The sequence below is a fragment of the Nothobranchius furzeri genome, chromosome 2 (genome assembly GCF_043380555.1).
Source record: "Nothobranchius furzeri strain GRZ-AD chromosome 2, NfurGRZ-RIMD1, whole genome shotgun sequence".
In the NCBI taxonomy this organism is placed as follows: Eukaryota; Metazoa; Chordata; class Actinopteri; order Cyprinodontiformes; family Nothobranchiidae; genus Nothobranchius; species Nothobranchius furzeri.
Genome location: NC_091742.1, coordinates 96,839,797 through 96,856,305, shown reverse-complemented (window position 1 = coordinate 96,856,305; position 16,509 = coordinate 96,839,797). Strand labels below are relative to the sequence as shown.

Genomic DNA, 16,509 nt, shown 5'->3' with positions numbered 1-16,509 from the left:
GAAACGTTAAATTTTTACTCTATTTTGAAAAGCCACTGGCGTCTTCTTCTCTAGCTGCAGTGCTTCATGTGCGCTTCTTATGAGAGACAGTAGCAGGGCCGTATCCAGAGTTTCTAAACCACCGAGGGCCACCATCCGTTATGCCATGCACATTGAGAACAAACTGAAGACTAAACCTGATTTCAGATTTAATAATTTGTTTAACCCTCTGGAGGCAGGCGTTGCAGATTAGCAACTTAAAAACCTACCTACCTGGTTACTCCACATACGTACTTCATGAGCATTTTTAAACTCAGAAGTTCCCCTGAAGGACTTAGTTGTTTGTCCTTTTATCAAAACTTATTTTGAGCCTGAGAGGGTTAACATTAAAGTGACTTGTTTTAGTATGACGTTGCATTTTTGGTTCTTTTTTAAAACACAGAAAAGTTTTTTTTTTTTACCTTGCAGACAGTTTTGTTCGAGGCTGGAAACTTCCTCAGAGCTGACTCTGATGGTGGCGTCACTTATTTATTTATTTATTTATTTAACTTATGTTTTTTCAGGAGGATAAACTGCTTGAGATGTAACATCTCGTTTTCGAGCAGGTCCTCCTACAACACAACCAATAACAAATAAGGTGGCAGAGTTAGAAAGTTGTAACAGAAATAAAAAAAAAATAAATAAAAAATAAAAAAAAGGGGAAAGTAAATAATAGTAAAATCAACGATATGTATAAATGTATATATATACACACGTAAATATAAACACATAAGCAAGGATACATAGATACCAACAAGTGTACATACGTACATACATACCTATATACCAAATTAAATTAAATAAAACTGCTGTGAGGCACTCAAAGAGAAATAAGGGCAAGAAATTACATTGTAAATAAACCTAAAGTGAAGTAGTATCCCAATTGAATACAAAGTTTGGCAACGAAATACAGCATGTTAGCCATTGAATGCACAAAATCATCATAGTAAAGATTAAACAAAGCAACTACAGCTTGGCTTTACATAAGCATAAACAGTGCGGGAAAATTTACGAATTGTTGAGATGGATCTTAATTCAGCGGGTAATTTATTCCAGTCCTGAGGAGCTTTAACACAAAAGGCGAGTCTACCCACCTCCTTTTTAAAACGAGGAACAACAAATGATGGAAGAGTAGTTAAGCGGGTTGAATACAAGGAATCAATGGGAACCAAAAGTGTTTTTAGATAAAGTGGAAAATCAAAATAAATGCACTTAAACATAAATATCAACCAATGAAATTGTCGTCTAGCTTTTAAAGGAAGCCAACCAAGAAGATCATACATATAACAATGATGAGTGTTAAATGAACACCGCAAAATAAAACGACACAAACTGTTATAGACGACATCAAGAGACCGCAGGCTAGAAACTGTTGAGTTTTGGTATAAAATATCAGAATAATCAATGATCGGTAACAGAAGCTGAGTGACGATGCACTTTCGAACAATAGGTTCAAAGCAATTTATTGAGTTATAAAGGATACGTAAACACCGTGTGACCTTAAGACATGTTGTGTGAATGTGAAATTTAAAAGACAGCTCTGGCTCTAGCCAAACTCCTAAATATTTCATTTTAACAGACGGTTGAACCGGGGAGGAATCCAAAAAATAAAGATTAAGAGTCCTGTCACTGTCAGATAGAGTTCTACTTCTGTGAAACAGCATGGAGTAAGTCTTAGATTTATTTAAAAGAAGTTAGTTCTGCGTTAGCCAGAGCTGCACCTCGTCAAAATTAGGCTGAATAGCTTCTTGTAATTCGGATTTACTCGACTTAGAACAGTATAAGACTGTGTCATCTGCATATAACTGAACAGAACAGGATCTTTAGCACCGTGGTAAATCATTAATAAAAATTGAAAATAATAATGGCCCAAGTGAGGAGCCTTGGGGAACACCTCTGATGACACCACGCATGTTTGATTCAGAACCATTAAAGGAAACAAATTGAGAACGATGATGAAGAAAAGAACTAAACCACAGTAGAGACGGCCTTGACAGACCAAAAGCATATAACTTATCTAAAAGTAGATAGTGATTGACGAGGTCAAAGGCTTTTGTTAAATCAAGAAAAATCGCACCACCAAATAAATTATTGTCAAAACCAGAATAGATGTCATTAGAAAATTTGAGCAGTGCAGTAGTTGTCGAGAAGTTTTTTCTGAACCCCGATTGGTACTGTGATAGTAGGTTGTTATCCTCTAAGTATTTAGATAGTTGGATAAAAACCAGTTTTTCAAATACTTTAACAACTGTATTAATTATAGCAATGGGTCTATAGTTATTAGGTTCAGATGTATCATTTCCTTTATGCAGTGGTATTATTTTAGTACATTTCCAAGCATTTGGAACAGAACATGAGTTAATTGAATGATTAAAAAGAATAGATAATGGTAAGGCTAGAACATCAGCAGCTATCCTAACAAAGCGACTCTCAATGCCATCTGGACCTGCAGCATTCCCACTAGAGAGAGACAGTATAACTTTACGCACTTCCTCAGAACGAATTTCAGAAAAAGAAAATCCACTGGAGCAACAGTGAGGCAGGGTGTAAGACCCATGATGTTCTGCAGAGGCAGGGAGAGGAGAGGAAGCAAAGTGCTTACTGAATGCTTCAGCAATTTCAGCCGGGTCATTAATAAGACTCCCATTAACATTCAGATGTGAGATTTTAACATTAGTTTTCCCCCTCAGGTCTTTAATTTTATCCCAGAAGCGCTTAGGGTTATTGATATCCTTATGCAAAGCATTCTTATAAAAATTAGCTTTAGCATTCCTAGTCTGGGTAGTACAGAAGTTCCTTAGTTTTCTATAAACTGTCCAATGCTCATGCAGATTGCTAAGTTTTGCTACTTTCCACGCTTTGTCGCGCTTCTTAAATAAAGCAATTAAATCATGAGAAATCCAAGGCAGCAGAGGACGCCCTCTGCTGCCCGCTCTCCCCTCACTGATGACACAGTCCCATGCACGATCCAATGTGTAGACCCAATCGTCTCTGTTCATGGTCCTGCATCCACATCTCCTTATCTCTATGGCTTCCTTTATCACTCAAGACGTTTAGTGAAGGTTTACCATCACTCATCCTAGTCTAAACATATCTAAAGTCACATATAATCAGTACAATTTATGTATTTCAGTCACGTGTTCAGCAGCAAGCTTCTGGAAATTATAACAACATTTAATAACTACCAGTAACAATGTAATGGTGGCTTATCTATTGTATTATGTACAGGTTGGCAACATAATCCAGTCTGAGGTGTATTGAAATACAGAAGCATTTGTGAATTACATGCTACAGCTGCTTGCTACAGCCCTGCTGCGGTGTCTGGAGCAGACTCCAGTTGCCGACTCTCAGGGTGCGTTCGATTTTCCTCGGAAGTTGGAAGTCGAAATTGGGAATGACGTCACACCCGAGTTAACAGCGCAGTGGCTGACATGCAACAATGACATGGAATCAGTTTGAAAAAGCTGAGCATGTTTTACTTTATTGCCCAAAACAAAAAGTTGAAAGAATTATTGTCAATCACCAATGACTTCTGACCAGTGACTTATTATGGTCATTACCAAACCTCCTTGGCATAAAGCAGATGAGTCCTGATCTCATTATGTCCTTAACTCATTTAGTTTAAAACATCTCTGTAACAAACATGCAGTTTCATGTGGTTGTCTACTGTACATCTTACTCTTCTAAAAGAGCATTATTCTTCGGTTTTTGTGATGAGAACTGAACAGTCTCACTAATTCATTTATGTCTAATGCTTTTGCTCAACGGGACTCTGCTTAACATCCCAAGATGACTCGAGCGCTCATCTGCCATTGTTAAATGATTTTTAATCAAACTTAGTGCCGTAAAGCTGCGCTCACATGAAGCACTGCTCACCGGAATCACAATGGCTATTTTTGCAAGCTTAAATCAAGAAACGGCTCCTTGTATGGTTCTAGGATTACTACTAATTCTAGAAGTGTAGTAAATCTCTGCATCCCACTTTTTTCTTTACAATCCAACAGTCTCTTTATCTGTTGAAGCTCACTGGCCAGGTAATCAACATTTGAATCAAAAAATGTGGCAAAGGAAAAAAGCATCTTCTTGCAAAAAGGTGATGCTTTGAGGATGAAGTGCTTGGATTCCCTTCATGATTGTGCAGTTGGGCTTAGAGAAACGTCGTTGAAGTTCACCTGTCATTGAATCCAAAACTGGATAGAAAATATGTCTTTTAAAGTTTTCCCTGTCATTTTTATCAACTCTACGCTCACCAGTTGATGTGGTAAGTATGTAATCATGTAGCCGCCTATTTGTCTTAGGCTGCCTCTTCTCAGTCTTTTCCCAACTTTGATCACACTTTACAGCCATTTTCTCCACCTCCCTCCATACAACCTCAAAAAGGCCTCACTCCTGTATTTCTGCAACGTGGCCAGTAAGGAATCCACAAGACTGACTGCTGCTGAGAGGTCCAGTGAGGGCGACTGTAGCATGTCTGACAAAAACTTGGACTGACCCAGGACTTTTTTGAACATAACCAAGAGTCCAATAAAGTTAAGATCAATTTTGGCCAGTAAGCCACGAGCATCTACTGCCCGATCACCTTGACTTTCCAGCCCAATTTCTTGCAGTAAACGGCACACTGCTGGGAGTCTGTCAAGCAGCTTGTGACAGGCTGCGTACCTGCAAGCCCGCCTAGTGTCCCTTAGCTTTGGAAGTTCACGAGGCGGACCGTCATACGTTTCTCTCTGAATGCTATGCCGTTTTGTGTGCACATACGATCCAGACAAAAAAACTATGTCGTTTCTGAAGAAGTGAGAAAAAGCAGTCAGCCTCAGAAACGGACTTCACACTATCAACAATCACAAGGTTCAAACAATGAGCGTTACAGTGCACATAATATGCATATTTGGCTACTTCCTGAATCCTTGTACACACACCTGAGTGCTTGCCTCTCATGACAGCAGCACCATCCTAGCCCTGGCCAACCAGGTTGTTGCGGTATTCTAGTCCATGTTTTTCAAGGCCCTGCTGCATCTAGGCTGTCAGCTTTCATGAAGTCAAGAAAGCTCTCGTGTGTGACCCCTCTGTAATAATATCTGATGACCAGTGACACTTGCTCTTTGTTCTGAAGGTCTTTGGTTTCATCAGCTATTATACTGAACACCTCACTCTGTTTAACCTCCCTTACTATTTCCTCTTGAACCATTCCTGCCGGGCATTCCAACATTTCATTTTGAATGGTTTTGCTGGCATGTTTGGCATTAGCGTGAGCTTTCATGCGCTTCTCTAGAAATGAATCATGCTTAGCTATTTCTTCAAAAATAGACAAAAAGTTACCTCAGTTACCCGAGTCCTGAGATTCTCTGTGACCCCTCTGGGAAATGTTCTGTGTGGCAGTTAAAAGCAGGACTTCTGCAATAGTTTTAATATACGTCTGATTCTCCTTAATTTTCTTTTCTCTCTCTGTGTTAAAAGACTCTGTCATGCATGATTTTGTTTGAGTGGCCGTTTCATGCTGTTTCCATGCAAACGTAGCATTTTGGTGGTGGTCTGATTTAGAGTGGTCTTTAAAGCCACCTTCTTTACACAAAGCTTTCTTCCAGTTGGAGGAACCACTTTCTGTTCTGAATACAGAAGACGGGGCATTTGGAAGGGAGAAATGGTGGCAGGCATAACAAAATACTGAGTCTCTACTGATGGAGTACTCCAACCACGTGTATTCTCTGTACCATGACTCGTTGAATGCCCTCTTGCGGTTGCCATGTTGCGTCTTGGGGAAAACCTTAAGGAGAGGCTGCACAGGACCCTCTGCTCTGGACTGGGAAATGTCTGGTGGGAAGTAAATTAAATAAGTCTGAGTCAGTTGCTTATATCTCTCAACCTTTAACATTCATGGCATTCAGAATGTGCAAGTGATTGACTGCAAAATTCAATTAAATTTAAAGAGCCTTTACAAAATGAGAAGCATACCACCAGGTCCTACTGGAACAGAACACTGTTCCGATGTCTGCGCAGGACTCTGTGCATCACACTGGAAGATGTCTGAAAACAGCAAATGAAAAATGATCTAGCATGAGCCAAATACATACACAAGCATTTATTACTTTCTAAGATCAATGTTTACCATTAGATCCTGCAGGATTAGCAGTGATTGGTGACTCTGGTGGCCCAGCAGGATGGGAGGTTGAGTCATTAACTTCACTCTGGTTGTCCGAATTGGAGAGTCTTGTCCCAGTTTGCAGCTAAAACACAAATATATGTCAAACTCCAGCTAAATCCAGCCCAAACTTTGTTTTCTATGAGACCACATTTTTATTTATTTGAAATTGAAGACTTGAAAGATTGGACTATAAAGAAGAGTTGTGGTAGATGTAGACAAAGAAACCAATACAATTTAAATCCATTATGTTAATGTTATAGTAAATCACATCACCATGAAGCGGAAGAATTCAGTAAACACATGTGCCATTAGTACAAGAGAACAACATCATTTGACACATTAGAGATAATGGGGATTTTTTTTATACCTAGAATAATGGCAGGAAAAACTGGACTAAAAGGAATATCCAAAACACAAAATCTCTTTGGAAAACTTGACCTTGATCTTACTTAAACAACCAATTGGAAAATTCAGCGTTTCAAACAAGGACTTTTCCCACACATTTCACAATACATCAAAATGTCACAGTGTAGGGAAACTTGAACGCTTTTAAACAGCGTTCTGGTTGCCGGAGACGGAGAAGGCAGGATTCCAATATGGCGACGCCCTCAAAAACTGCTGTTTTGTTAGCTCTCAGAACACAGACAACTCATAAACACACATAAAGCTCATCTTCAAAGGATATTGGAAGAGAGACGAAGACGAAGAAGGTAGGTGTTCCTCTTTCAGCAGATTGCTGTTGGTTGAGTCTTTGGTCAGGATTTTCAACCTTCATTGTGTGTTGGGCCATTCTCCAATCTTTTTTTTAAAGGGATAGAAATCATATTGTTGTAATGTGAGACGCAAACAAAAATAAGACAAACATGTTGCCGGATTTGTAATTAAGTGTTTATTTATGTGTATTTAGGAGTAATAAGATAATGATTTAGTGATGATTTAATTGAAGTTAAAACTATTATTTTCTCTTCTTACTGTGAAGTGCTTTGTGATTTTATCTTGAGAGGCGCTTTATAAAAGATGGTTTCTTTCCTTTAATAAGGTAACTGCACTTAATAAAGATGAGGCTGTTGTCATTGGTAATGTAGAACAGACTTGGACACAATATTAGAAGCAAAAACATTTAATAAAAATAAAGAAAGGTAAACAAACAGTTTAAAAAGTCTACAATCTTTACTGTAAGACAGAACATACTGTCGTGTCCCTGGGCCGAGGTGAGTCACACCATCTCCTCTCACCAGAATCTGAGCTTATTCTCCGCAGGTGAGGAGCAGAGGGAACTACAGCTGCAGGCGATTCCCTAATCAGGAACGCGGTTTTAAAAGGAGGACGGAGACACTTCACTTTGCCGGATGATTGTACCAGTTCAGGTAGCACCAGCCACTCGACTCTGAAACTTTGATCCTTGCTAACTCGTGTTTGACTCGCCTTCGACTTGTGGATTATTGACCTTGGATAGTATTTTTGGATTTGGAATTGGATTATCCCTTACGCCTGTTTTGTCTCGCTCAGGATCACCTCGTCATCTTCTCACCCTCGCTGTCTTCGTTTCTGGAATTAATCAATACGTCCCGTCCTCCTCCGCCATTCCTGTTCGGATTTCCCTCTGCTGCCTCACTCCTACTGGATCTCTCACCCTCTGCCCAGCGCCCTCCCCGGCTTCCCTTCCTCTCCTCATCAACCGGAACACCTCAGAGACTCGAGCCGTCTTGGCTCCTCAGCACAGGACTTCCCTGTGTGGTTTTCAGTTACCGTTTACAATAAAGACATTTTTACTTTACTGCCTTGGACTTGTGTGATGATTCTGCATGTCTTGGGTTAGGCACTTTCCTCGAGTCATGACACACATTTAGTCACCTTTAATGAAAATATTGCACACAAAGAGTAAGGATTTATGAAAATATTGCACAAACTACCTTGTAAAGATAAAGAAACAGATTCAAATAACTATTTCTTATTGCACTGGAAATATAATGAAAACAGTACACGCTGATTTAAAGTGGACATGTTTGTACAAACCCCAACATTTTCAAACAACTACATCTTTTCAATGAGTCTGTTCATTACAGCCTCAAAGCTTTCCTGAGCTGTGTGCAGTTGTTGCATGGTTTCATTGTGTCGTCTCTCACATGCTTCCTCAGAGTCCCTTAAAAACTGCAGAAGCTCATCCTGGGACTGATCCCTGCGCCGTTTGCGTGATGGTGAGGGTGTGTCAGGCACAAGAAGTTCTGGTCTCCTCACCTCCAGTCCTGCTGCAGTTCCACTTACTGGAAAGACAACGTCATGTTGGCCCTCTAACAGCTGCTCCATCTCTTCAAACTGAAATGGCACAGCTCCTTTCCCTGTACTCTTGTTGCTGTCTTTTACTTTCTTGTAGGCGTCCACCAAAGTGTTCCATTTCCTAGCTACTTTGTCTGGGTGAAAGCTCTCTACACAATGCAAGGACAACTTTTCTGCAACAGGTTTCCACAGGTTTTTTTGTTGCCTTCACTATTTTTCAGCCTCATGTTCAGCTCTTTCAGTTCTGGGGCAACCGTCGCCATCCTTTTCCAGGTGTTCCCTCATCTGGTGGATTAAAAACAAAGTTTGTGCTCAACTGTGTAAAGGTGTTAATTTACATCTATTTAAGGAAACGTAAGACATAAGATTCGATAGTAAATATGAAATCAATCTTACGGATCTTTGGGTAATTTTAACCAGAAGATTGGAACTTTTTATTGCAGGGATTATGTAACACTTTGTATTAACTGAGAGAAGAGAGAGTCACCTTTAAAACATTTAAGAAGATTTATTTCTAAACAATTTTAAAGAATTTTAAACAAGACTAAATCTAACTCTAAGTGATGGATGGATCTGGTGTGAATGAGACGTGAGATGGGTGGTGTATGTGTGAGTGATGATGTCATCAGAACTCTCGTATCCGCAGAAGCAAGTTTGAATGATGTTGTGATGTTTTGCTTTAGCTATGATCGGAGTTTCATAAACACATGAGACGCCATTTTGTCGCTCTACACATACCCTTAGGATGAGACCTCCGTACAGATCCAGAATGCCAGGTCCTCGAACCCTCCTTTCAGTACTGGAGCCAAACACTTCCACCAACAACATTCCACGCAAACACACACTTAGGGCCTTGGGAGTGAGCACATTCAACGGCATTTGGCAGGGGGATTTCTCAGCCTCATTCCGAGTGCCGGTGCCCATTTCCAATTTTAAACTGCACTTAGACACAGAGGGCTGAGGGTGTAAGTGGGGTGGTGCGGTGGCATCAGCTAGCATAGGCCAGACAATGCCCGCACTGCCCGCTCACCACAGCCATGGAATACACCTCATCAACACTCACTAACCCCATATTCGAGCAGGCGGAGGGAGACTAGGGGTCTTAGCACACCTCTGTTGTTGCTTGGCTTCCTGGGGCTGGAGGCTAGGAGGGAGATCTGGCCATCTGGTTGGGGTCTGGGGTGGTGGGTTGCTGTGCTCAGCGTTGGGCGGGGGAGCCTGCTCATCAGCACCCCAGCAGAAAGGGTCAAACTCTGGGAACGAGTAATGGTTGTACCCCATGTGCATCAGTACCGGGACCAGAGTGAATAGGGTGTGTATGGGGAGCATGAGTGGGTGTCCGGCGTGCACTTTTGTAAGTCTTTGGTTGTATGTGCATGTGTGAGCATGAGGGAGGGAGTGTGTGACTGTGTTTGTGTATGACTGTATATGTCAGGTGGGGCCTTTGACTCCTCCCTTCTCCTGGGACATCTTTTGATGATATAGATCTTCGTCTCCCCTCCCCCTGCCACACCTGGTGTGGAGTGCGGTGCCTTGGTCTGCCTGAATGTTCGTGGCTCCCGGGTCAGGGGGTTTAAGATTTTTGGTGTCTGCCTGATCAATCCCGGTGGCTGCCTGGTGGGGTCTGGGTCCCTGAGCTCTGCTGGGTCCCTGGCGGGGGTGATTGCCCCTGGGTTCCGGGTCGCTGCGTCCCGGGCTTGGCCGGCTAGGGGATGGGAGGCTTGGGTGGGTCTGTGGGCTTGCTGCTGATATCTCCCGGGACTCTGCCGGCTGCTGGGTGTGGCCCCCCGGGGCGATCCTCTGTGCCTCTCGAGGGGGGCGGGGGCCTTTCTGGTTGCAGTCTTCTTGGGGTTCCTGTGTTCTGGGGCAGCGCCTGGATCTCTGGGACTTGGAGCTCCCTTTGTCTCCTACACATCTTTGGGGGGCAGATCTGTGGCCCCTCACACTCTCTATTGGACGCTTTTATAGAGAAACCTTACATAAACAAGCGCGTGTACACACACAGGTGCTCACATGGTGATCTCAAAAGTATGGGCTTGGGCACGTTCAACACATGTCTTAAGGCTGTCGTTGCCACTAAATGAACTGTGATTTATTATCGTGTGATTGTTCAGTTAAACAATGCTGAGTGTATATTTCTTCAAGTTGACGCAGTGATAGCTTGCTCCTGTTGTATTGTTGTGTGTCCCATTTTTCGCTCTTCTTTCTCTTTCTGCAGGTCTAGAAGCAGACTCTTGTTCATTATTGTTTATTTTTGTGGAAACCCCCCCCCCCCCCCCCTTTCTCTCTCCCCACCTTTTTTCTCTTCCTTTCTCTTTCACCTCTGTCTCCGTGTCTGGTCAGAATTACAAAGCATTCAACAACAATAACAATAAAGTTTTAAGTATCAGGCGTGACATTAAAAGCAGACGCTTTGATGCTCCACCTGAGAGTAAATCTGTAAGGCTTGTCACCAGCATTCAGACATCAATTCTGCTTGCTTCACAGCCAGACAGGACACAGGGAAGAAAAAACAAGAGAAAAAAAGTACTGGAGCCGATGAAACAGCGTCAGCAGTACAACAGACTAGTCTTTGGATTGTCTACAGGTAAAAAGGGACAGATGGTTCACAGTGTCAGATGGACCCCCCTTGGGTCAGTGAGTTCAGCTTTTATTCTGAAAGGAACCGTTGCTTGGTTGGAAAAATGTAACATTTTGAACAATAGCACCGAGGAGAATCAAGTTAACACGCTGATGTATTGTATGAGAGATGAGGCTGATAGAGTTTTTCAGAAGAAATGCAGAGAAGCGCTCTGTGGGCAGACAGGACAAAGAGCCTTGGGAAAAAAAGATAAGGGAGCAAAAGAGAGAAGCGTCTGTACTCCTCGAGTGCCTTGAAGAAAAAAAAATGATGTTGCCCTGCAGGAGGCGTTCTTTTCCTGGCGCCAGCAGGAGGGAAAGACATTGCAAAAATTCTCTCTCGCCTTGATGAGTCTAATCGCGGCTGTTAAACAGCAAGCCCCTACTCAAATGCCCAATGCAGAAGAGTTGCTTCGTGACCAGTTTGTGGAACATGCAATGGATGGTCTCTTGCGCCGTGAGTTAAAGCAGTTTGTGCGTTGTAATCCAACAGCCATTCTGCTAGATGTTAGGGCCGAGGCGATTAGGTGGGAACGTGAGGGCTCCTCTGGAGGAGCTAGGGGCCGAAGCTATTCTATCCCCTCAGCTTTCGGGTTACAGTATGGGATGCAATGCCCACAAATGGCAGTGAACTCCCCCATGAAGTCAGAGTTGACTGAGATGAGGGAGATGCTAAAATTGCAGCAGGAACAGTTGATTAAGCTCACTGAAGGTCTCTTAGCACTCCAAGGTTCCAGGCGGAGTAATACTCCCATAATCGTGGTCCTCTCACTTACAGATGCTGTTGGCAGCCAGGACATCTTGCCAAAGACTGTGATGGGATTCGGGTCCTCTACAACCCATTACAAAGGACCAGCAGCCTGGGGGGCAACCCTTGCATGTAACACTGTCGGAAAACTGACGCCCGCCGAGCTGCAGAGCCACAGTTTGAGGGGTGCCAGGCCGGGCTCAGATGTAAATCCTACCCCTTCAGAAACTGCAAAATTGATGTCCACTTTCCCAGAGCGTACATCCTCTGAGATTGGTGTCCTCCAGGAAAATGATCCTGTTATTCAGGAGGTTTTGAACTTCTGGAGACAGGGAAAGCGTCCCAATTATGAGTAACGCGAGCATTTATCTCAATCAGCCTTGACCTTGTTGAGACAATGGAATCGTTTGGTTGAGTGTGATGGTGTTTCGTTTCGCCAGGTTACCCTCCCCAGGACCACTGGGGAAACACTGCAAGTGGTATTACCAAAGGCCTTGCAAGAGGGGGTGTTGAACGAAGTTCATCAGAACCGTGGTCATCAGGGGGTGGGGAGAACTTTGGAGTTACTCAGACTCAGGACCAGTCACAGGCAGCTTTATGGGGCACATGCTGGCCTCCCGGCCAAACGAGATCCTTGCCATGGATTACACAGTGTTGGAGCCTTCTTGTGGTGGGTGGGAAAACGTTCTTGTGTTTACTGATGTATTCAGTAAATATACTTTAGCAGTTCCCTCCAGTAATCAGCATGCATCCACAGTAGCTCAGGTTTTAGTCACTGAATGGTTTTCCAAGTTCGGTGTGCCAGCCCGGATCCATTCTGTTCAGGGGCGGAACTTTGAGAGCACCATTATTCGCCAGTTGTGTAGTTTGTAGGGCATCCAGAAATCACGTACCACCCCATACCATCCTGCTGGTAATGGGCAGTGTGAAAGATTTAATAGAACTTTACACAACCTGTTGCGTACATTGCCAGTGTCTCGGAAACGGGACTGGAGCTCCTGTCTGCCACAGTAGCTGTATTCTTATAATACAACACCCCACCAGACTACAGGAGAATCACCATTTTTCTTGATGTTTGGCCAGGAGCCAAGACTCCCAGTTGATTTTTTACTGGGAGGGGATACAGAACCAGTAGGGGGCAGTGTCCATCAATGGATGGACCACCAGAACCGGAACACCAGAACCGGCTACAGGTGGCTTTTGAAGGTACTAAAGAACATCTGAGACAAGCTGCTGACCATAGGAAGAGGAGTCATGACCAACATGTGAGGGAGGTCAGATTGGAGGAAGGTCAGTTTGTCTTGGTTAGACAGCTCGGCCTTAAGGGACGCCATAAGATCCAGGATGTATGGGGTTCTGTGGTGCATAAAGTGGTGAGGGCCCCAAGAGAGGGAGGTCCTGGGTACACTGTTGCACCAGTAGATGATGACCAAAAACTTAAAACTGTCCACCGGTCCATGTTAAGACCTGTGGTGTGGGCTGGAGCACCAGTGGCAGCGGGTCCTTCTTGTTCATCTTTGAACGAGCAAAGAACTGAAGAATCCTTGGAGGAAGGTGACGTGGTGATTGAGAGAACAGATTTTCATCAGCTGAGTCCTACGGGGGTGGCTGTGGCCCCTTATCCTGCTGAGTCATCACAACCTAGAGCTCAACTTGATCAGCAGAGACCTGGCCCTGCTGTTGTGCAGGCCCCTAGTGTGAATATGCCACCTTTGGCGGCCTCTGCTGTACCAACGGTGCAACCTACCGCCCCAAGTAGTGTGGCCATACGGCGGACGCAGCAATCCACGGCAGGTCAGCTCTCTAATGTTCACCATCTTCCCAGGCTGGTGGGTAGTTCTGAGTTGCAGGTGGCACCCCCTAGAACTGGGTTAAATTTGGCAATAGTATTTTTTTAGACCTTGGAGTGATTGGAGTCCTTGGGATTATTAATCGATGGGACAACGATTCCTTTCGGGGGGGTGGAATGTAGCAGGATGAAATAAGCCTGCTCCAAATTAGGTGGGTTGGCACATACCGGCTTCCGTACTCATGAGGGTGCTGTGTGTAGCGAACCCAGCCAGACAATGGTGAAGCGTACTGATGTTTCTCAAGGAATTTTTATTCATGTTCAGCTGGCATCCTTATTTTGAACATAAATCCACCTTTTCTTTCTTGAAACACCGGAAGAGCTAAATGAAACAGATTAACGAAATTATAATGAGCTCTTACAAAGATGACCTTTATGCCATATAACCATTCACAATATTATTGAATCTACATTAATGGTAGGTTGAGTGAGATCAAAAAATGTGCATAAACATATTAAAAGCTAAAACCAATATTAAAACTAAGTCCAAGCATGTGAACCACACAAAGGCTAATATTAGCATGGGTGTTCACCTGGCTCTATGGTTGAGATGGTTGTTACCATTGTTCTGCATTTAACCACTTTAAACACAACAACATACATAGAAAATCACATCAATCCACATAAAACTCATGCATCAAACAATACCTTGTTCCCAATTCCAGCTAGGCGCTTAATTGTCAAAAGGAAGGGTATAGAGGCCCAGTCCTGTCTGTTTGGTCTTACAGCATGCTGTCAGTTTCCAAGCAAAAGTCAATTGACCTTCTCTGCTCTCCCTTATTTCCTCTGCTGGTCCGTCAAAATAAAAGCATGCAGTACAAAACTATAAAATCAAATTAAAACCATGCAAGAACAATCACTTATTTACAGAGCCTTTCCACAGTTACTTACACTGTGGGTATAAAAAGGGAGCTCTGCTCACTGTTGGAGAATGCTAAGGAAACACTGCATTCTGGCGTCAGCTGCTGTATTCAAACTGCGCCTCAGTGGGTGATCGGCTCTGCTTTGGTGGTATGTACTCTACTGGCTAATCAAGTAATTTTAAGGAGATTCGTACTCAAACTGTGTTGTGCACTCAACAGCTTGGGCATTTGTTTATTTGGTACTGGGCGTGACGCTACTGCTCATCCCAGAATGAACTGAGCATTGGAGAACAGGTATGTAGCTCCTGCAGGGGACAGCATGTGAGCTGAACTAATCCAACTCAAGCTCTGTGTTAAAACTCGGACAGGTGTTGAACACCTGTGCGCTGCCGGGCGGGGAAGTTTCCTTGCGGCCTAGATGATACTAGCGGGTGGACCGATAGGTATGGGCCTCACCTTCTCCAGACTTGGTCAAAAATATAAGTAGTTGACTTGTACCTTTTCCCTGCTTTCTCAGATTGTGCTCTGTGGTCTGGCGGGTGGCGCCGCTGTTTCGTTTGAGTTATTTTCTTTGATAAGTTTCCAGTTTCTCTCCCCTCCTGTGGGCTCTGCACGGACCTCGGCGTAGTGTCGGAGGCTTTCCCATTCATCAGCGTTGGAGTCCAGAGGGGACAACAAATGTGTTTTAATTAAGTGATTTTACATGATTGTTCGTTTGTAATTCCCCTTTTCTTTTGTGCAGGCTGGGACAGGAGGTGGTGGCCCAGGTGGTGGCGGTCCCGTTTGTGCTGGTGCTGGGTTCCCTCATGTTGGCGTGAATGTCACTATTGCCTGGGGTGACTTTATTAAATTCCATTTGTTTCTTTTTGGGATTCATCACCCCGTGTGTCATTCCCTCCTACAGCTAGTCTCAGTCCTGCAAGTTCCCTGTGTGTCTCTTGTTGTCCTGTTTGTTAATCAAAGCCGTTTATTTAACTATATGCATTTATATATATATATATATGTGTGTGTGTGTGTGTGTGTGTGTGTGTGTGTGTGTGTGTATACATATATATATATCCAATCCAATTTTATTTATAAAGCGTATTCACAAGGCATTACAACCAAACAAGGCGCTGTACACTAAAAATGTTAGTTAATTAAACCGGCGTTATACAAACATGTCGAACACAGATAAAAGATGAAAAGGAAATACAACAAAATCCCCAAAAGCTAACAGCTAAAAATCAATAAGACACAGGGAGAATAAAAAATTTGAAAAACATTTAAAAAAAGAACCTCAATAGTACGGAAGTTGATATTGTGAAGTCCATTTTTAAACAATGTAGATATCAGTGAGGTTCATAATTATGTGGTATACGCTAGGTTGAAGTAGTGAGTTTTCAAGCGTGATTTAAAAATGCTAGCTGTTGGTGCTTGCCTCACTAGCAGTGGAAATGCGTTCCACAGCTTTGGTGCACAGACAGAGAAAGCCCTCTCTCCACGGCTTTTTAAACGTGCATTGGGAACAGCTAGGAGGAGCTAATCTTCAGACCTGAGAGCACGCGGCGGGTTGTAGTAATGGACAAGTTCTCACAGATATGGAGGAGCTTGATGGTTCAAGGATTTGTAAGTCGGAAGCATAATTTTGAAATTTATCCTAAACTGCACGGGCAACCAGTGGAGAGATTTCAGAATTGGAGAAATGTGTTGTCTTCTGTCAGCTCCAGTCAGCAACCTAGCTGCTGAATTCTGGACCAGCTGAAGTCTAGAAAGAGCTGCTTTAGTGATGCCATATAAGCAGGAGTTAGAGTAATCCAGCCTTGAAGTGATGAAAGTGTGGACCACCGATTTCAGAAGACGGACACTCAGGATGTGCTTTAGTTTCGAGATGCGTCTTAGTTGGTAAAAACATGATTTAACTGTGTTATTGACCTGGGCATCCATCTTCAGAGCCTGGTCCATTTTTACTCCAAGGTTGGAGATTACATAATATATATATATATATATATATATA

At 43.2% G+C, this 16,509-nt stretch overlaps 1 protein-coding gene across 2 annotated transcripts in view; it reads right to left on the bottom strand.

Annotated features, from left to right (window-relative positions):
* Positions 1-16,509, bottom strand: part of LOC107373102 (zinc finger protein 665) — a 199,017-nt gene that overhangs the window by 6,214 nt on the left and 176,294 nt on the right. The window lies entirely within an intron of this gene.